The 20065-nt window shown below is 35.7% G+C and overlaps 1 non-coding gene across 1 annotated transcript; it reads right to left on the bottom strand.

Moving 5' to 3' along the window:
* Positions 1-4637: 4637 nt before the first annotated feature.
* Positions 4638-4711, bottom strand: Trnai-aau. Its single transcript has one exon. It is a non-coding gene; the product is annotated as a tRNA-Ile (tRNA).
* Between the last annotated feature and the right edge of the window lie 15354 nt (positions 4712-20065).

The raw sequence follows: 20065 nt of genomic DNA, 5'->3' as shown, positions 1-20065 counted from the left end.
AAAATTTATGTAGAAAAGGTATGGGACAGCTGTACGTTATTAGCTACATTTTGTACATGCATTGTGTTGGCTATACATTCAAAATAAAAAAGAACTATAAATGCTTATTAAGTTAACCATTTACGTAGCTACTTAAGATGTGCTATCATAGCCATAGTGCAACTGTTTTGTTATTAAACGATCAAATAGGTCATTTGTTCCTCATGAATTGTGTATCATGTTTGCTTTGCCCGCCATTGCCATTCTGGAGCAGAGGTGTTTGTCTATTTGTTATCGGCCAGTTGCCTTGCCACGACAAGTATTATAGTATTTTTACTACGTATGTACTTTAATCTATCATCATAAACCACATTACAATAAATACAGTAAAAGTAGTTAGTTAGCGTCTCACGTGTGCCAACTATAGGTCTCGAAAGGGCTCAACTGACCTCAGACCGCCATTTTTGCTTTGTATGGTATGGTTGTGTCATTCTTTCGTGCAAATTCTCTAAAATCCTATAAAAATGTTTTATTGTGCTGTTTTGGAGTGCAAAACAAAAAGTCTTATTCTAATAAATTTTCAAATTTATGTTTTCAATTTTAATAATTTTTTGGTACAAGAAACGAAAGTAAAGCTTATACCCCTGCAATATGGTCGCTTCTTTTTTGGAGAACTAGATTAATAACTTCAATTCGTTGTCGTTCAGCAATTAACCGCTAGATGGCAGCACATAGATTGAAATTTCAATATAATATAAAAACGTCGTAACCTGCAATAATAAGTGTTGATGGTGTTGAACTTTTAACAATATGCCAACAGGATAAGGTTTAAATTATGTAAACAATCCAGAATTTATTATTTCTTTTAATATTTGAAACTACGACCAATCAATATCAAGATTTTGTAGTGTTTCAAATTAAGAATGTGTGAGTTTTGGCGACATTAGTAGACTTCCATTGTTTTTTCTTCCATGTCATAAACCATATCACAAAGGCGCTCTTTTTAAGTTCTGAATCAAAATTAATTAACTGAGTATTATATCTTTAAAAGTTATTAAACAAAAGTTTTTATTCATAAAGTTAGTAATAATAGAAGGAATAGAAGGAATGTTTTGAGAGTGTTCCTAGTGGTGTAAATTGTTATAAAAACATTTTATTAATTACTTGGTACTTGGTGCAACGGGCTGATATCCGCAACTCGACGACAAAGCGCCTATTTTGCGTGTTATTAATTAATATTTTATTAATTAATTAATTATTAATTTTTATTTTATTTATTATATATTTTATTTTTATTAATTAATTAATTATTAATTATTTATTTAATTGATATTCAATTGAATATCCATTAAACAAAAATTTAAATACAATGAATAGCGACATCTCTAGCTAGGGCTGGTAGCTGTATGACCGGTGGAAAGAGGGCTTGGCGGATCCCCCCTATGGCGCTCGTACCATAGAGGCGATCTGCCCTGTCCTAGTAGAGTGGGTAAACCGGTCCCACGGGCCACTGTCGTACCACCTTGTGTAGGTGCTGACCGGGTGCTTCGGTCACTACCTGCACAAGGTGGCGAGGAGGGAACCGTCCCCGTCGTGCCTAGAGGTGTGTAGCCGGTGGGATGAGCAGCGCCGCACTCTGACGGGGACTGTAGGGCAGGACCTCTCGCTGCCGAGCGTGGTTGCCGCCATGCTCGATAGCGAGGAGTCCTGGGAGGCTGTGGCCTCCTTTTGCGCAGAAGTTATGTCGCAAAAGACGCGCCGGACGCGCACCCGCTCCGGCGCAGACGTACGGGGAGAAGGCGAAGGCAGTTCGCTGCTCGGCTGATCCCATAGTGAGATCAGCGGGCTCTGGACAGGGACTCCGGAGCCTGCATTGCACGGCCTCACTCGTCTGGGGGGCGGGTCGGAGGACAACCGACTCGCCCCTCCGTTGGCGCGGGAGCCCTGGCGTAAGCTAGGGCGGCCGGGCGGCGTCGTGGTGAATGTTCAGTGATTCCACGGCGCCGACTCAACCGGCGAGAGGGAAACCCGGGGGGCTTTAGTGGGGTAGGCCCTCCAGTCTGGAGGGAGAGTCCCCACATAACCCCTGAGTCTCCCTGGGCTCAGGGGTATCCTTAAAGATTTCCCCCCAGTAAAAAAAAAAAAAAAAGGCTGGTAGCTGTAAAGATATATCTAACTGGGTGACGAAATACTTAAGATTTCTCATAGATGGCGCTACGGCTAAAATGTCGTTGAAAAAACCAAATACAAAGACACGACAACAAACACGTAGAAAAATTCGTGAGTTCCGCTGGTTCTTTCCGTGGCTTAGTTGGTATAGCGTCTGGCACGGTATGCTAGAAGACGTCGGTGCGAATCCGGCAGGATCGAAGGAATTTTTTCTGAGTGTTCGACAAGTTAGTAATAATAGTTCTGCACGGTTGTTAATATATTACAAATAATCCTGTATATTGGCCATATTGATCTACAATCTTTCGGGTAATTTTAGAATTCTCCTTTCATAAACATTTTTGTTATCAAATTTGTGTCAAGACTGAAAATCTGAAGGGGCGATGTCGGGTAAATATTGTCGATGAGGTAAATACATCCCAACCTGAGTTTTTGACGGCTTCGTAACGATGTGTGTGTGGTTTGGAATTAACATGATGAAATACAACACCTTTATGTTCTGGGTGTTTTTCATGAATTCTTAACTTAAAACTTTACCACCTATTCTTCGATGCTACCTCAGCTCGAATTCAAAGTTTTCCAGTACTAATACGGTTCATTTTGCTTAGGCTGAGCGGCAGGGACGCTGGGTTTATTTCAGAATTTTATTTTTTTCCAAAAGAAATTAAAACCATTTGAAAAATGTATATTGTATACTATACGTGTTCTATTTATAATAAAGCACCTATTGAATGCACCGGTTGTCTTGTAAAATTTCGAAGTAGGTTTGTGTTTTTTTTGTATCGTGAACATTTTTTGGAATCGTGTTTTCATACCATTACAATAATCAGTGTATAATATTTTTTTTCGAAGTGATTGTTTCAACCCTTTACCTGTTATGCAGAATCAACCAAAGCCATTTGAGGTTGTTTAGACTCTTAAAATGCATGCTAAAATATGTTTTTATAATGACCATAGACAAGTATAACGCTTTAAAACAGAAAAGTTCTATTTTTTTTTTTAAGTTAGGAACAAAACTTGCACGGATTTTTGGCCAACCTGTATGTAGTGCCGGACACGGGTTAATACATTGGCCGTAAATTACTTTTGCCTCCATAAGTTTAAGTAGGTATCAGTAGTATAATGATTGAATGATTTTTTAACATAATATTGATAAGAAATATATCGATACCCCACTCGAAATTACAACCCAAAAGAGTCAAGCACAGTACAGAGTAAATAGTAGACATGTCACGAATAGTGATTTGGCCTAATACCTAATACCGAATCTTCGGCCTCTCGGCCGAAGCGCCGAATATTCGGCTGTCGAATGTTCGGCGTAAGATCTGTGTCATTGCGCTGCGTGAGAAGGGGTGTTTTTGTTGAAAAATCATAAAACTATAGAATCAATACATGACAGTTTCTGGACCCGTTTTGAAGATGCACTACAGATAATATGCAAAATGATGAGGATGTGGAGGAAAGTTCTATTGCACATGAGATCGATTTTTATTTGAAAACTGTTCGCCTAGATCGGACGGCAGATCGTTACAAGTGGTGGAAGCAAAGGCAAAGCAGTATCTAAAGCCTGTCAAAATTTGCTAAGATTTATCTATCGTCTCCTGGCAGTAGTGTTATTATAGTGAGAGGCTATTTTCAGAAGCATGAATTATTTATGAAGAAAATTGACTAATGCTAAAAAAATTGCTTTCATTCATCACAACCTGCCACTGATTGATTTTAAGTATTAAAGCAATAATTTGTGATTAAAATACACGATTAAAATACGACCTTTTGAATAACATGTGATTTTTCATTATTTGATATTCGGTATTCAGCCGAATAGTCGTAGTATTCGGTCAAATACAGAATATTAAAAAAGTGGCCAAATAGGCCAAATACCGAATTGTAGCCGAATTCGTGGTATCTCTTTTTTTCTCTTTTTAATAGTCCTTGATTGAAGCAGGAACATGTAATATCTAAACCTACATGCTATACTTAATTCATATTTATTTTTATTTAATACTTATTTAAATTACGAGTTACGAATAATAGAATCACGATTAAACATAATGACGCCATCGTCAGTGACGTAACTGGAAATATAGTAATTGGCTTAGGAGCTTGCCTGATAACATTTTCTACCTTTGAAGCAAAACTTTCCTTTGAAGTATTGTATAGTTGTGCAATCCCTAGAGATATTTGCTACTAATATTTATTCAGGCGTAATGTTTAATGACAAACGAATTTATATTATTTTTTTTTGTTTTTTATTAAATGAGAAGTACGGTTTTTATCACAGATTGGTGGTTAAGCAAGGTTTTGATTCAACTATTGTTAATACTATAGTTACTAAAGTGGCAACTAAAAAAAACTTTGCATTAAACATTATAATATGAAGGCATCGGGAAGGTTGTGTAATCGATTTGACACTTTTTGAAATTTAAATACTAAAATGTAATAAAACAAATGTTTATAAAGATATTAAAATAACAAAAAGAAAAGTATTATGGCCCATGAGGGGATCGAACCCGCGACCTTCGCGTTATTAGCACGACGCTCTAACCAACTGAGCTAATGGGCCGATGAATGAAGTGGCGAAATAACGTTAGAATTGCTTAGCACCGCTCAAAATAATATAAGACATCACGATCAGAGGGGCGGGGCCTCAGCGTCATGTTCATGCGCTGCAGTTTAGTAATTTTATTATGAAGATAATCTTTATTTACTTGCATATAAAGCAAAAATTGTCTAGACGGGAATATTTAATATCTATTGATACGTCGCGGAGTATTCTAAAATTCTAAAAAAAGAAAGAGTATAAGACGTTTATATTTTAATAAATAAGGATAAGTCTTAAGTAGCAATTAAATTAACATCGTGTTAGTACAGCCTTCAAATTAGACGCTTATAGAAGTGCTGCAGTAGCGCTGCAGTCGCGCCCCTACTCATTTCATATAATATCAAGTCGCCAATGCTTAATAAAGAAAGCACAACGTTTAAAATTATTAAACAGTTTTTTCCATCTCTGGCTAAATGCGTGTGTATATTGGTGCAAATAATTGACTATTAATGTTAAATACAAACAATAATAAGATAAAATAACACACTTAATCTTAAAATCACATAATATTACAATAAGGCAAAGGAAATAATCAAAATGAGAAATAATCGAGCAAAGCGAGGAAAACTTTCTTGGCATCCACTCAAATTGCACTATTTAATTTTGAATTTCGACCTGCGATTTGGAATAATTAAGGCCAAAGGTTAGGTTAAGTCTATGGGCAAATTATTAAAATGTAAAATATTTGACCTCGCAATAGTGCAGAGCCATGAAATAAGAAAAATATGAAAGACTGCTGTTTGGTAGGTCTTTGTTTCGACTAACGACGTTACGTCTAGGGAGTGAGTGACTTTTTGATCACAAAATGGCGGGTTTTTGTAGTTACGGTTTTTACACAATAGGTAGGTAATTGTTATGCAAGGCTGCAAAGTGGATTGAAACTTGCAAATTGAAACCTGCGGAAGAGATTCAAATATAGAATCCTGAGCGAAGCAAGGGTTTTACGACACGAGACGCAAAACAACTTTACTGCCGAGCGAAACACACAACTTCCTCACTAATAGCGAGGAAAGTGGTAGATGAAAAAAAAACAGTTCAACTATAAGAAACAAAATTAGTTAACGTTGTCAGTTTAATGTCAACAATAATAAGAATAAAATATACCAACGGAGAAAGAAACCTTTCCGAGCTAGTAAGATGAAAATTTATTAGTATAAGTTTATTACGTTTTGAGTTTCTTTAATTATTTGTTACATATTCAAGTTGATGGCTCTATAGTCAATGCTCAATATATCTCATATGAAACCAAATACTGTCGTAACTCAAAATTGATGAATTGGAGAAAAGAATTTAAAAAAATTGCGAATGATCTTCTTGTGAACAATGTGATTATTTTTATATATACATCTTAAATATCGATTTAAAAAGGATATAATATTTATATTGGTTTAATTCAGCTTTTTTTTTTGAAATTCTCAAATCATATTTTCTTATATGTAAATAATAATGTCTCATTGGAGTCTGTCGGTTTATTTTCAGAAATTTTCCAGGGATATTAAACAATTACTTGTAAATTAATATGTTTATGTAAAAGTAGGAACATCAATATTCGTATGAATATACCTTTCGTCTAGTAATAATTAATAGCCACGCTTTTAACTTGACACGGGTGGATGAGGCTGTTCGATATGGCACGTATCCGGTTCTTTAACCTGAATTCGGGGAACTCCGTCTCTCTATAATAATTAAATTAAATATTCATCTACTATTAACTGCCGCCGTGGTCGACTGCCATGCAGAGGTCCCGTTTTGCCATGACAGTTAGATGCACGCCGCCCGTCACTCGCTGCTGTCTTTAATTCGTGTCGAATAAACGCGCCCTTAAAGACGATAAGGCAGACGCCTATATAGCACACGGTGTTAATTAACAAAACATTAAAAAATACGATTAAAATGCCTTGCTTTAAAAAAAGAATTTGAGCGACTACAGTGTATGTTCCAATATATTTGATCAAAGATTCTTATAACAAATAAAACAGAGTAACAATATTTTGTGCAGGCATTCTGAACTTTGTATCGTATGGATTTATTGGTTTTTCAAATAACCGTGGTCGGTAAACGTTATGTCACAGCGGATCATGTGGGATAAAACTACGTAGCAAAACGTCGACATAAAACGGAATTCCGTACAATAACGATTTAAGGACCCATATGACTTTCATATGAGTATGTGCTCATATATTATGCGTGATGTAATGAAGACTGTACTCAGCTTCGAACACAATAAAGTCCGTCCATTTTTATGGGATAAATGCGTCCGAAACAGGAATTTAGGAACGGGAATCTCTTTCTCTTTCTCAATCTTGTTATTTAAGCAAGGAAATTCACTGTTTAGTTCTTTCACTATAGGGCGAAATAAGGGTATATGCGAGCCTAGATTTTAGGTAGCGTTCTGCAATCCGCGCGCATATAATTAACACGAAATAACGGTGCGTTCCCACACCCTATTCGCTTTGACGCTTTTTTCAACTTTATACCGGTTGCAATAAGAACGATCAAAATTTGGAAGTACCTATCAAACTTTATGTGCTCTTGATAATGCGTAGGTGGTAGAAAATTTTCTTGAGTATACTAAGAATTTGAATAAAAACACAACGTAGGTAACACGAGTAGTGGTAAATGGTAATGATAACACGTGAATATTTTATCAGACATTTTTATGTATGAATCTAAGACAGAATCGGTACGTATCATTAGTTGACATTAGGGCATGCAAACCGGTTACTCGGTAAATCGAAAAAACCGCTTAACCGTCCGTTTTGGAACCCCATTTACCCCTAAGGAAAATCCGGGTTTTTTCATAATATCATTATACCGTGATTAACTATGATAAACAAACGCTTATTAAATGCTAGGAACTCGGGTACCTGACTACAGTGTAGCAACAGCGGCCGCAGTATGGGTGCAGGTAACTTTGGGTAGCGAGGCACGACTAAAGTATTCGTACGCGAACAGTATAACAACAACAATATCTTTTAAATGTTTGTGGAAAAGAAATGTTTGTCTTTAAATATACATATTTATTTTATAATATTAGAGTTGTCGATTATTTTTCTTATTATAATTCCAGAAGTTGATTGATCTCATTGCAGCTGTAAATTCCATAAAGAATAAAAATAATGTAAAAGCACTGATTTCATCATTGACTTACAAAAAAATGAACGACGGGTCTAATACAAAAACCACGAAAAAAATGTCCCAAGTCAACCTATTTAAACGTAGTGACATGTAAAGGAATATGAAAAAGCTAAAACGTTGAATTTAAATTGTAATATCATCGCAGTACTGTCTAATTTTGCTTGCTTTGCTGTCAGTCGAACAAACGAAGACTAAAGCGTGAATGACTCTCTGTATACGATTTTAACGCCCTATAAGTTCGGACACTTTTTAGCGCGGACCCGACGTCCATATAATTGTAAGTCAATGGATTTGATGTTTTTTTAGTTTAATACAGTATGAATAAAGCTTAGGCTTAGCAAGCTTAGCAGACGACGACGGAGCACATATAATATAAATAATGCCTCCTTGAAAAGGCCCAAGTTGTATCGTTCAAGGAATAAGTTTGCCGGCAGCTTAACGTGTTGCGTCACACGTCTTACGCAGTTCATACGTGTAAATAATTAGTTTTTTTTAATATTATTAAGTACATTAGTCTATTCGGTGTGTATTTATGAGTCTACGTAACCTGATTATAAATAAATACATAAAAAATGGACACGTTTCTAAGGGTCGTATTCCAGAACTCTACTCAATGCTCAAGTCAGGACTTGAGCAGACTTGAGTATGATTTCAAGCACTGGAAATACGACCCTAATGGCAAGGACTTGAGTAGGATTTTCAGTACTCACTGCAATACTCAAGTCCTGGCTTGAGCATTGAGTAGAGTTCTGGAATACGACCCTTAGAGACGTACTAATATTTCTGTCTAATTCTGACTATGCGCTTTTGGAGTTTTTTTTATAATATCAAGTGACGTGAGTGAAGTGAAGTCGTGCACCTGATGGCAAGCTACACGCCTGTTCATAACAGTTGCAGTGCCACTCAGAGCCTTAAATCGCAAAGTTCTGAGGGGCACTGCCACTGCGCCCGTCACCCTAAGACGTAAATTGACAAGTCTCATGTACCTGTAATTTCACTAGCACCCTTGCCCTTCAAAACCGGAACACAGTAATGTTGACGGCAGGCCTTTTTAAACTGACTGCTCGTAAGGGCTTGCAACGCACCATTCCCTTGATTTTCTGCGTTTACACTCATTTAATGTCAATGAAACCAATACTAAATACAGTCCCATAACTTTCTACAGTAGTTTTGATAATGGTGACCCTCCCTACCGACCCTTACATACGAGAAGAGCACTATGACCATCTAAGTCAGGTCTAGTCGGATCCTAACGCCAGATCAGCCCGTTTGCACGGACTTCATCCGATTCTCTGTAAGGCTAGTGCCTTACGTGAGCCGCCGCGCCGGTGCATTACTGCTTGGCGGCAGAAATAGGTAAGGTGGCAGTACTTCCCTGGACGAACACTTTCACAGGAAGCTCTTCTGCTACAGCTACTAATAATATTAATTTATTATTTTTTATTTGGAACCCTAGCTACAATGTACACATTGATGCATTAGAAAGAGTGCGAAAGAAATTGATAAAAAATCTCTGCTTTCGTACAAGAATTAAACAACTCCTCTTGTAATGTTTTTAAGGTTCCATCTCTGCGCAATAGAAGAAATTATATTGATTCGTGTGTTTCATACAAACTGTTAAATAATTATATTGACTCGCCAGAACTACTACAAAAAATTCATTTAAGAGTTCCAGTTCGCACCTCCTTGCGTTCTAAAGCTACCTTTTCATGCAAATTTAGTAGAACAAATTATTCTAAAAATGGTTTCTTTAGGCGCTCTCTGGATTTTTATAACAAAAACTTAAATAATATTGATATTTTTGGGTTAACCTTACAAAGTTTTAAGAAGAAAGTAAGAGAAGTAGTTTTTTAAGTTTATTAGTTTACCTATTTATTGTTAATTTTTCAAAAAAAAATTTTATTTATCAGGTATTGTTATTTTATGATATGTTATTAATAATTCTTATGTTTTGTAGTTGAACCGTATTTGCTCACTATTTCTTGTTTATATTTGTGGAACTCTAGGTCTAATTATTTTAATCAATGTTTTAGTAGAACCCCCGTTTTATGACTGTTTGTTTCCATGAATAAATAAAAAAAAATATTACTGCTAGTAATATGTATATAGATATTTTACTTAACCAATCCATTTATAATACGTCCCAATGTTGGGCACCGGTCTGCATCTTTCGGGAGGCTTTATGCCATAGTCCACCACGCTGGCCCAATGCAGGTTGGAGACTTCACACGTTTTCCGAGGGTTGTGAACCTTTGAACCTTGTTTTCCTTCAATGAAAAGCGTGTGGTAAATTTCAAATTAAATTTCGTACATAAATTCAGAGAAATTCAAAGGTGCGAGGCCGGATTCGAACTCATAGCCTCTGCTTAAGAGTCGAAACACAAAACTGCGAATCGGCGCGATGCGAATTCACAACGCACAAAACTGCGACGCGAATCTCACTGCCACGGTTCAGCTAACCATTCCTTCGACGATTATCAACCGTTCTGAACGTATTTTTTAAACTAGGCGACATGGATCGTAAAAAGAGCACTGCAGTTGCTGATAAGAAAGTATACGAAAAAATACAAAGAAGTTTAACATCCCAGGAATGCGCGATGAGGGGCAATTCGCAAATTCTTGCGGTGCGTCGCGCGAGCCCGTAGATTTCTGCGTCGCATCGCAGTTTTGTGTATTGACCCTAAGGGGCGGTAGGTCAAACCGTTAGGTTACCATATTACGTTACCGTGGAAATAAGTAAGATACATGCTTTCTGGGAATCTGGTGAGTATGTAATATCTTTCAACAATATGAATACTTTTTTAGACCCCGGGGAGATATGCGTCTTCTCTCCATAGCTGCTGTTATGTTACACAACAAGCCAATATTTGTTTACGGCAATGGTTTCTATTGTTTGTCTTATCTTGTTTTCATACCGTGTGAAAGATAGCGTTTACTGCTTTCTATGCTGTGTGAAAGCAGTTACAGCGAACATACGTGCAAAGCATTCTTGTAAAATGTTTTGTTTTTGTTTTGAGACGGTAATTGACAATAATTAAAACAAATTTATTACTTCTTATTGAGCAAATAGTCAATAGGAAATTATAATTTGTGACAAATTTACTCAAGTATGTCAATAATACACACAATACACAACAAATATACTCAGTTCAGAGAAGTTCCGAGATTTGTAGAATGTCCATATTATTCTTTACGTTACTCGAATTTTAGGTTACTCGTATAACTCCCTCAAAAATTTCTAAACTTCATAGCAAAATAATAACAAAGAAACTAATTAGAAACAAAAGGAAGTGTAAATAAAAGAGATCTCATACTGTCGACTAACTTTATAATCTTTAAAAATTAATTGTAAATTATCGTATACCCCAAAGGAATACACCATGAATTTGAATACTTGGCTTCTTTGTTTGGGTAACGAATATAACCTGATCGCTTATTAGTGTAAATATCCAAAGAGATTAGAGCTCAAAAACAGTGGTCGTGTTTTCATAATGTTCCAGAGAGATTGGAAAGAAATAAAAAATGTACGCAACTCCAAGTAGAGCATAATGCCTACAATTTGTATTGTAATACAGCTGGTAAAATCCACAGGGATACGTCAAAGGTACCTACAAAAAGTAGGTACGGCTTTCCTTGGATTACATTCTAATTTGAGATCAACAATAAGAACAACATGATCTTTTAATAACATTTTTGCTTTATAAGGGTTCTTAAAATCGAGCACCATGTTTAGGCCACGGGGCTTGGCTGAGTGGCCTAAATAATAGGCACGGACAACGGCACATCAGACTAAACATTTTTGCTCGAAAATCGATATTCTCGATAAAATTATTAAGATTGTACGTACAATTCGTGCAATCCGATTGAAACCATTATAACCAATTTTAAGTTCGTGACTCGTATTATGATGGATCTCTATTTCACATAACCTAAACATGGTTCTGTGTAATATATGTATATATCGTAGCGCGTGTGTATAATTTGCATGCTGTGCATGCTATTTTGCTTGTGTGTATGTGTGTATGTGTACGGTTGTTGTGAACGTGTATGTACGAGAAAAAGTTAGGTGCACCACAGTCCATCATCAAGTCGCTAGCGTGTAAAAAACGCTTTTGCGCTTATATTTCTAATGAGAAAGAAAGCCTTTTCGGGCTAGTGAGGTGAAAAAATATATAAAAATTTAATGTATAATAAACATATGTATGTTGGTAACAGTATATAATATACCTAATAAACCAACAGCAACATTATGTAGTCTTGATCTTAAAGAATGTCAACAAGATGCTCGCGCACGATGCTCTTGGTAAAGTCAAAGGACAAAGGAAGATGATATAAATAATTTTATATCGTCCTCTTTATTGGATGTCGAGTTTCGGACAATAGACCGTTGCACCATACTCAAATTAATCAATATTGAAAATGAAACTATTTTTCCGGATTTAAATCGCGCATATTTGTTTTTTCAAACAAACCGACGTTTCGGGCCCTTTACAGGTCCCACGGTTGACTGAAGTGGTACAGTCTTCAACCAGTTATGTCTAATATCAAATAGAAAACAATATTAAAAAACTAAAACATATTAATTGTGGTTTGCATCAATATTAAACATAACTGGTTGAAGACTGTACCACCTCAGTCAACCGTGACCATGGGACCTGTAAAGGGCCCGAAACGTCGGTTTGTTTGAAAAAACAAATATACGCGATTTAAATCCGGAAAAATAGTTTCATTTTCAATATTGACTAATTTGAGTATGGAACAATCACGAAAACCTAAGAACTTAATCAATATTGTTTTGTAGCAGAATGACTTCGAATACCTTACGAGTGGACAACAGTTCATCACGCTGCACCACGCCGTCAGAACGCACAGAGCACCAATTCGCCGCTGTTAAAGTGGGATGTCTACATGTAAACCTCGCTACAACGTAAGTATACTCATAATGACATCACATAAAAGTCGTGTAAAGTCTAACAAACTAAATTACCGAACAGCTTCGCCGAGGCATAACGACATTAGTCAAAGAGGACAGTCCTGCATAACGTAAGGTCTTTCATTTTTCATCATTACTGTAAATGAATGAAGTGACCCTTTGGTCAAAATGCTTTAAGCATTGTAACACTTTAAAAATATCTATCAATTGATAGAAATCAACCTTACCTATCCACAGAACAATTCATACACTATACTATAGAAGTGCTCAGTTTGCATGGCATGTGTGCCAACAATTCGCGAAGTTTCGCAAACTTGAGCTCAGACCGCCATTTGCGTTTTGTACGTTGTGGTCGTGTCAATTATCTCGCTCAAAACCTCGAAAATCGTAGAAAACGGCCTTATCTCGCAAAAATACTAGTCACACTTGTAATAGTATCTATGGTGGTGTCTCGTATCTTTTTATATATTTATTTAATTTTAATAAATTTTAAATTTTTTGTTTATCGTAATATTTTTTGTTACAAGAAACGATTTTAAACTTTATACCGCTGCAATATGGTCGTTTCTTTTTCAGGAACTAAGTAAACATCTCGAACTCGTTGTCGTTCAGCTAATAACCGCTAGATGGCAACACATTGGTTGAAATTTTAATATAAACTCAAAATAAAGCAACTTGTAATAACAGGATGTTCCAACAGGGTAAAGTTTAAATTATTTAACAGTCAAGAATTTGTTATTTCTTTTTTAAGTATTTGTGGTTCTGATAGTAATCGAGGCCTGTGGCATTCCATTGTTTCTTCTTCCGTGGGTGTGATCTATACATAGGGCGCACTATAAGTTTCCGGACTTACGTAAACTATATTTAACCCTTAACTATACTCGTGGATAAAATAACGCTTCTATAGTCGTGGGTCCAATGGACTTTTGGAATGGTGATAAAATAGAGAGTATATATATATATATATACCATATATTTTTTACAAATATTTTTTTTTCAAGTTCAAATAATACCATTTGAACTTTAACAAATGCTGTTATGTATAAAATTAACGGTAGGAACATATATATATATATATATATCTCAATATCTATTTATATCAGTCGTAATTTTCTTAATCTAAAACCAGGTCAACTAAAAACAATCAATAAAAAATTAAAACAAATGTCAAAATCCACAAACAAAGCTTTTTTTTACATTTGAATATATTATATTGTTTTACAAAAATAAAATAAAATAAAATATCTCCTCGTAAAAAAAAACTGACACTAGTGCAATTTAACCCAATTAAAAACACGAATAGTACACAGTTTTTACATATGTCATGTAAGTAGGCAAATCATGTAAAGTTCACATAAAGCTCATTTCAACTTTATTTTCATTTCATTCAGATATTTCAGAACATTTCATGATCACTAATTCTCACAAAATCCTCGTCACTATCTGAAAACTGTTAGTCAGAATTTGAAGTTATAGCATTGCGTGCAGATGTAGAATTTCCACCGATTTCTTCCTCATCGCTGTCTAAATCAGTGTTTCAACCATTGCTCTAATATGTCTTCTTGAATTAGTAAGATACTTTTTAGATTCACCATGACTAAAAACAGAAATAAAAAACAAAAATGGATAAAATATGTCACACAAAAAACTTACGTATCTATAGTCGTGGGGTCCATACATGTAAACAATTACTCACGTTTGGAGCAGCGAGCAAAACACGTCGATCTCATCGACCAGTGTGCGCTTTGGCGTGACATCGGAAGGTGTAGGAAGAGCTGCGTCGATTCCTACGCGAGTTTAAAGAACGAACTTTAAGACTATAGTGAAGGGTTAAAAAATTATTATAACTTTTGAAAATGGAACTCTTTGTCTGTACAATACAGTTTGTTTCATCTGACTGTCATTTGTTCTTACATTGTGGCGTCATTTTAGAAATTGGTTGTCTACATCATCATGGTTTTAACTCGTGAAAATTTCCGTAGTATGATTTTCTACATCTTTAAGTGTAAATTAACAGTTTAGCGGAGCTTCTCTCGGCTTCAAACTGCTTCTGGCGATGAAGCACCATGTAAGACGACTATTTATAGCTGGTTTGCAGAATTCAAACGCGGTCGTGTGAATCTCAGTGACGAATTTCGTGATGGTCGCCCGTCCAATGCTGTGAACAACAAAAACATCGACTTGAGCGCCGTATGATCAAAATAGACAGGCATGTAGACATACCGTGAGATTCGCGCATCTTTACTCATAGGCATGAGTCAAATACAAACAGTACTACACAAACATTTGGGTGTGAAAAAGCTGTGCTCTCGGTGGATCCCACATAATTTGACTGAGGTTCAAAAAATGGATCGCGTTGGTGTGGGACATAGTAATAGGTGACGAAACATGGATTTATAGTTACGATTCCAAAACAAAGCAGCAATCGAGCGTATGGGTCTTTCGAGATGAGCCGAAACCAACTCAAGTGGCGCGCGTACAAAGTGTCTCTAAGCGGATGGTTGCTTCTTTTTTTTAAATAAAACTGGACACGTGGCTACACGACCATTTGTTTGCCGGAAGTTGTCGACAAACTCCGTAAAAATAACCATAAACGCCGTATCATCTTGCACTACGATAATGCCAATTCTCACATCTGTCCAGACATCAGTCTGGCCAGACAGACAAATGAATTTTTGAAGGTGAACAATGTTGACATTATGAGCTATCCCGCGTGCAGTCCCGACCTGGCACCTTGTGACTTTTATTTATTTCCAAAAATTAAGAACCAGTTACGTGATCAACGATTTTCATAACCTGAAGAGGCTGTCGAAGAGTATGAAAAATATGTTTCAGAGATTGTCATGGAGGAGTAGCATAAAAGTTTTCAAAATTGGTTCGTTCGTATGAACAATAAATTCATTTCTGATCATTTATAATATTTTTTTCTTATTCATTCCGGAAACTTATTGTGCGTCTTACGTATACATTAAAATTAAAAAGAAAGTCGTCGTAAAGTCGTAAAATTTTTTTGGCAGACCTCATATGAGTAAGTCCTGAAAATGCTATAAATATAGAAAGTACCAGTATCGACGCTTGGCAAGTAAAATTTACCAAACACCGACGAGAATATTAAACATCATAGGCTTCCCGTTCAGTATGATATTTCAATAAAAGCACCTATTTATAGTATGCAACCGTACAACAGGAATTTAATATCTCTTGGTTATAAGCATTTTGAGTTCAAACTTCATTATATGCATATTACAAATTTTATATCGCTCTGGTAAATTAAAAATGAGATAGTTAAATCAATGTTTTTTGTAATTGTAGTTCGAAATAGGGTGACTTGCATTAATGTTTGACATAACTGGTTGATAACTTTACCATCTCAGTCAGCCGTGATTATTGGATCTGTAAAGGGCACGAAACGTTAGCGTGTGTGAAAAACAAGTCGAAAAATTGATTTAATTTTTCTTATTCGTTCAATTTCAAAAAGTTTTACAAAAATGCGACTGTTCTTTATCACTTAAAAAACTTATTAGTTTAACTACCTAGCGATGAGCTAACAAGCTTAAAACTTAAATTAACCTATATATACAACTCACTTAATTAACTAGTTATAGAGTATATTTACATTTGAATAAATATTATAGATATCTAGGAAATGAAACTATTTTTCCGGATTTCAATCGCGCATATTTGTTTTTTCAAACAAACCGACGTTTCGGGCCCTTTACAGGTCCCATGGTCACGGTTGACTGATTATAGATAGTATACTACAAATCAAGATAGTGTCAAGTCAAGGTAGTTTCTTTACAAAGTCACATTATCGCGGGTGATCAGAAGCGTACTGGATTATTCCTGCATGATTACCTGTTTGAAATTTTTTAAGCTAACGATATTTCGCGCGCGTTTGCTCGTGTTCGTTTTTGTTCGTTCGTTGTTACAACGGAAACAGCGTCCATGTAAAGGCAAATAGCGCAGTCTCTGTGTGAGGAAATTATGTGTGTCCGCAAATTGGTATAGCGACCAATCTTTGAAAATGTTAATCATATCATTAAGATCAAATACTCAATTGGACCTAATATTGAACCCTGCGAGGTGCCGTCCTTAATTACACTTATCTCGCTTACCGCTCCTGCTATTACTTACGCATGTACGCCGGTTACTGTCATAGTTCTGAATCCATTTAAATAGAGGACCCTGTATTTCATTTTGATCTAGTTTAGAGTAGAATGTGCTATAATGTAAAGTGTCGAATGCCTTGCTAAAATCAATAAAGTCATTCAAGTACTCGTTCACCTCATTAGTAAATCTAGTACTTAGTAGTAGTACTTTTTTAGTAGTTTAGTAACTTTTCGGGATTTTATTACTACCAGTTTAACATGTATGTAAGTTTAAGTCGCTTCTATGGTGTCGCTTTGCTCTATCACTCCGTGTGTATTATGTGAGGTTTAGATGCACTCCGATCACTGATAATGAGACTTCTATTTACAAGCGAACGACTTGCAAATCAGTTCGATGGATTCTTTTGAATATTTCATATGAATAAGGAAAATTATTCATGAAATGTATCCCGTATTATTATTATTGAAAAGAAATTTCATCATTTATTCAAATGCTTGCACCTGTAGCCGTCACAAAGGTACTTTTTTTATTGAAATAGGATTGAAACTATTGTGAGACAAATTGAAACGGCAATTCAATATTCACCCTTGTAGATTAATACTATATATTATATAACTACTAATAAGTAATTGTTTTATTGTTAAATATAGAAAATCTGTTTTTAAGCTGTATAATATATAGGAAATAAGTACAAAGAAGATGTCTAAAATACAGGTACTCATTTACTTAGTTCAGGCGTCACAACTACATTAATAGTATCTGACTGAGATTAAAATGTGTAGCTTCACTATAAGGTTTGTTTAGTTTAAAATTATCATAGCTTTATTTGCATTTGTTTACTTGTATTGTAATAGATTGAGTTATAATGAAAAATAAATTTATCTTGTACATTGCAGTCCACTTTTGGACATAGGTCTTCCTCAATGTGCGCTATTTTGCTTGAAACTCAGCTTGTTGTCCATCGTATTTCTTGCCAAATGTAAATGCTACTTTGTTAGCTTTGATTCGAAGCTTCGCAGTTCAAATAACTGTGAATTGAACTGAATCTAACATTGTTAGTTTTAACAAACTGGGTTTAAATTATTCGATATTGAACATTGTTAGCGTAAAATTGCAGTACCAATTATGACTTAGTTTGAAATTTGATCCGATGCTCGGTAGTGCGATTACAGAAGTTAACTATTAATTATTCAATATTGAATTGAAAATAAATTTTCAAGCTCTTTGACGCGATTTAAATACAATGAGTTGTGGAGGTTAATCGTAGCTTTGTCATTATTAATCCTAGCTTTGTTAGCGGGTATGTTAACTGTAAATTATTTATATCATTATCCTGTATAACTTGCAAATTGGCGTGTTCTCTTAGAGCTTTTAGTGTTTCTTGTCGGCTGTACTGTATGTTACGCTATAACTACGGTATTTGTGAACCGATTTTCATGATTCTTTTTTTGTTGGAAAGGGGGTACTTCCATATTGGTCCCATTTCATTTTGAAGGAAATCATCCACCTCTAAGGGTGGCTGTTCACGCATGAAGATTCATTTTTATAACCAGCGCCTAAATTTTCTTAACGAGCAATTAATTTAATATTTGATTTTGCTATTTCTCCAATTCAAGGCGTTTTTCTCTCAATATTCTTTGAGTAGTGAGAACTGATTTTTATTATCTCCAGTATCAAGTCCTATATAGTGCCGAATTTGAGGATATGTCAATAAAACTTAGCAAATAGACGTAATTCCATGCACTTTTGAGGTCGGTTTTTTTAGTACTCTGTACTGAGATGATTAATTAATTTATTATCTAGTTACTTGGCACTCATAAACCTAAAAAGGTTTATATCTACAAACATATCATAAACCCTCTATGATGCGTTCAAAAACCGTAAATTACTGTTTTGTTAAAACAAATTTCTTATCTGTGAAAATATTATTATTACTTAGAAATAATATCAAATTCGACTTTATTATTAGATTCAAATTTCGAAAATCTCATATGTTACTTGATGTCGTACGATATAATTCGAGTCGACAGAGCTCTTAGGTCACAAACCGGTACCATAAAAATATAAGGATTATTAATATTGACTTACAATTATATGGACGTCGGGTCCGCGCTAAAAAGTGTCCGAACTTATAGGGCGTTAAAATTGTATACAGAGCGTCATTCACGCTTTAGTCTTCGTTTGTTCGACTGACAGCGAAGCAAGCAAAATTAGACAGTACTGCGATGACATTACAATTTAAATTCAACGTTTTAGCTTTTTCATATTCCTTTAAATGTCACTACGTTTAAATAGGTTGACTTGGGACATTTTTTTCGTGGTTTTTGTATTAGACCCGTCGTCCATTTATTTGTAAGTCAATGATTATTAATCACTATAAAGAGAAGAATAGAGATATTATGCGTTCATAACTAGTGTGATTCCAATTTTGAGTTCATATTTGCAAGAATATAGTAAAACGTTTCCACAGTCATTCTAGCCTTATAATTATCATAGAATTTGTCCGGATTTTGTATTTGGTCTGCGTAATTTTGACGAAATTTGCCATTTTGCTTTCTTCGTTTTTAGTACGGGTTCACGTCTTCTATTGCCCATAATAACTCGTAAAAGAATAAGAATAATAAGAATCGACGCGCGCACTTTCTCGACACGTTATTTCACCGCTGCAAACCGAGCGATCTGTTGTGGAGCCAGTTTCACCGCGCCGCCGCGCCGCCACTCGTCCAGTTTGCGGCCTTAGGCCGCGTCCGCACTACGAAGGCGACTGCGACGCGACGGCGATTTCGAGAAAACATACTCGTATAAACATATGTAGGTGGTTGCACTGCAGAAACGATAAGCGAAATTTATTTGTTCATATCGTAAAGATATTTCAAATGTTCTGCAAGTAATGAGGGTGTCCGCATTAAATAAAATTATTCAGCGACCCGCGACGACACTTGAATTTCGTACGACAAGCAGCGATGCGACACGGCGATTTGTCACGATTGCGACAAAATATGCGGTTCGCGCGAAAGTGCGCGACATATTCGAGCGAAGAGTTGCGAAGGAGACACCGCATGACGTAAACAAAATAGTTTTGATTTTGTCGATCAAATATACGGGTGCAGCCGCCACTGATCGCTTAAACTGCC

This window comes from Hyposmocoma kahamanoa, unplaced genomic scaffold (genome assembly GCF_003589595.1).
Source record: "Hyposmocoma kahamanoa isolate Upper Pololo Valley unplaced genomic scaffold, ASM358959v1 88, whole genome shotgun sequence".
NCBI lineage: Eukaryota > Metazoa > Arthropoda > Insecta > Lepidoptera > Cosmopterigidae > Hyposmocoma > Hyposmocoma kahamanoa.
Note: the sequence above shows the minus strand (reverse complement) of the source record. Positions and strands in the feature narration are given on the sequence as shown.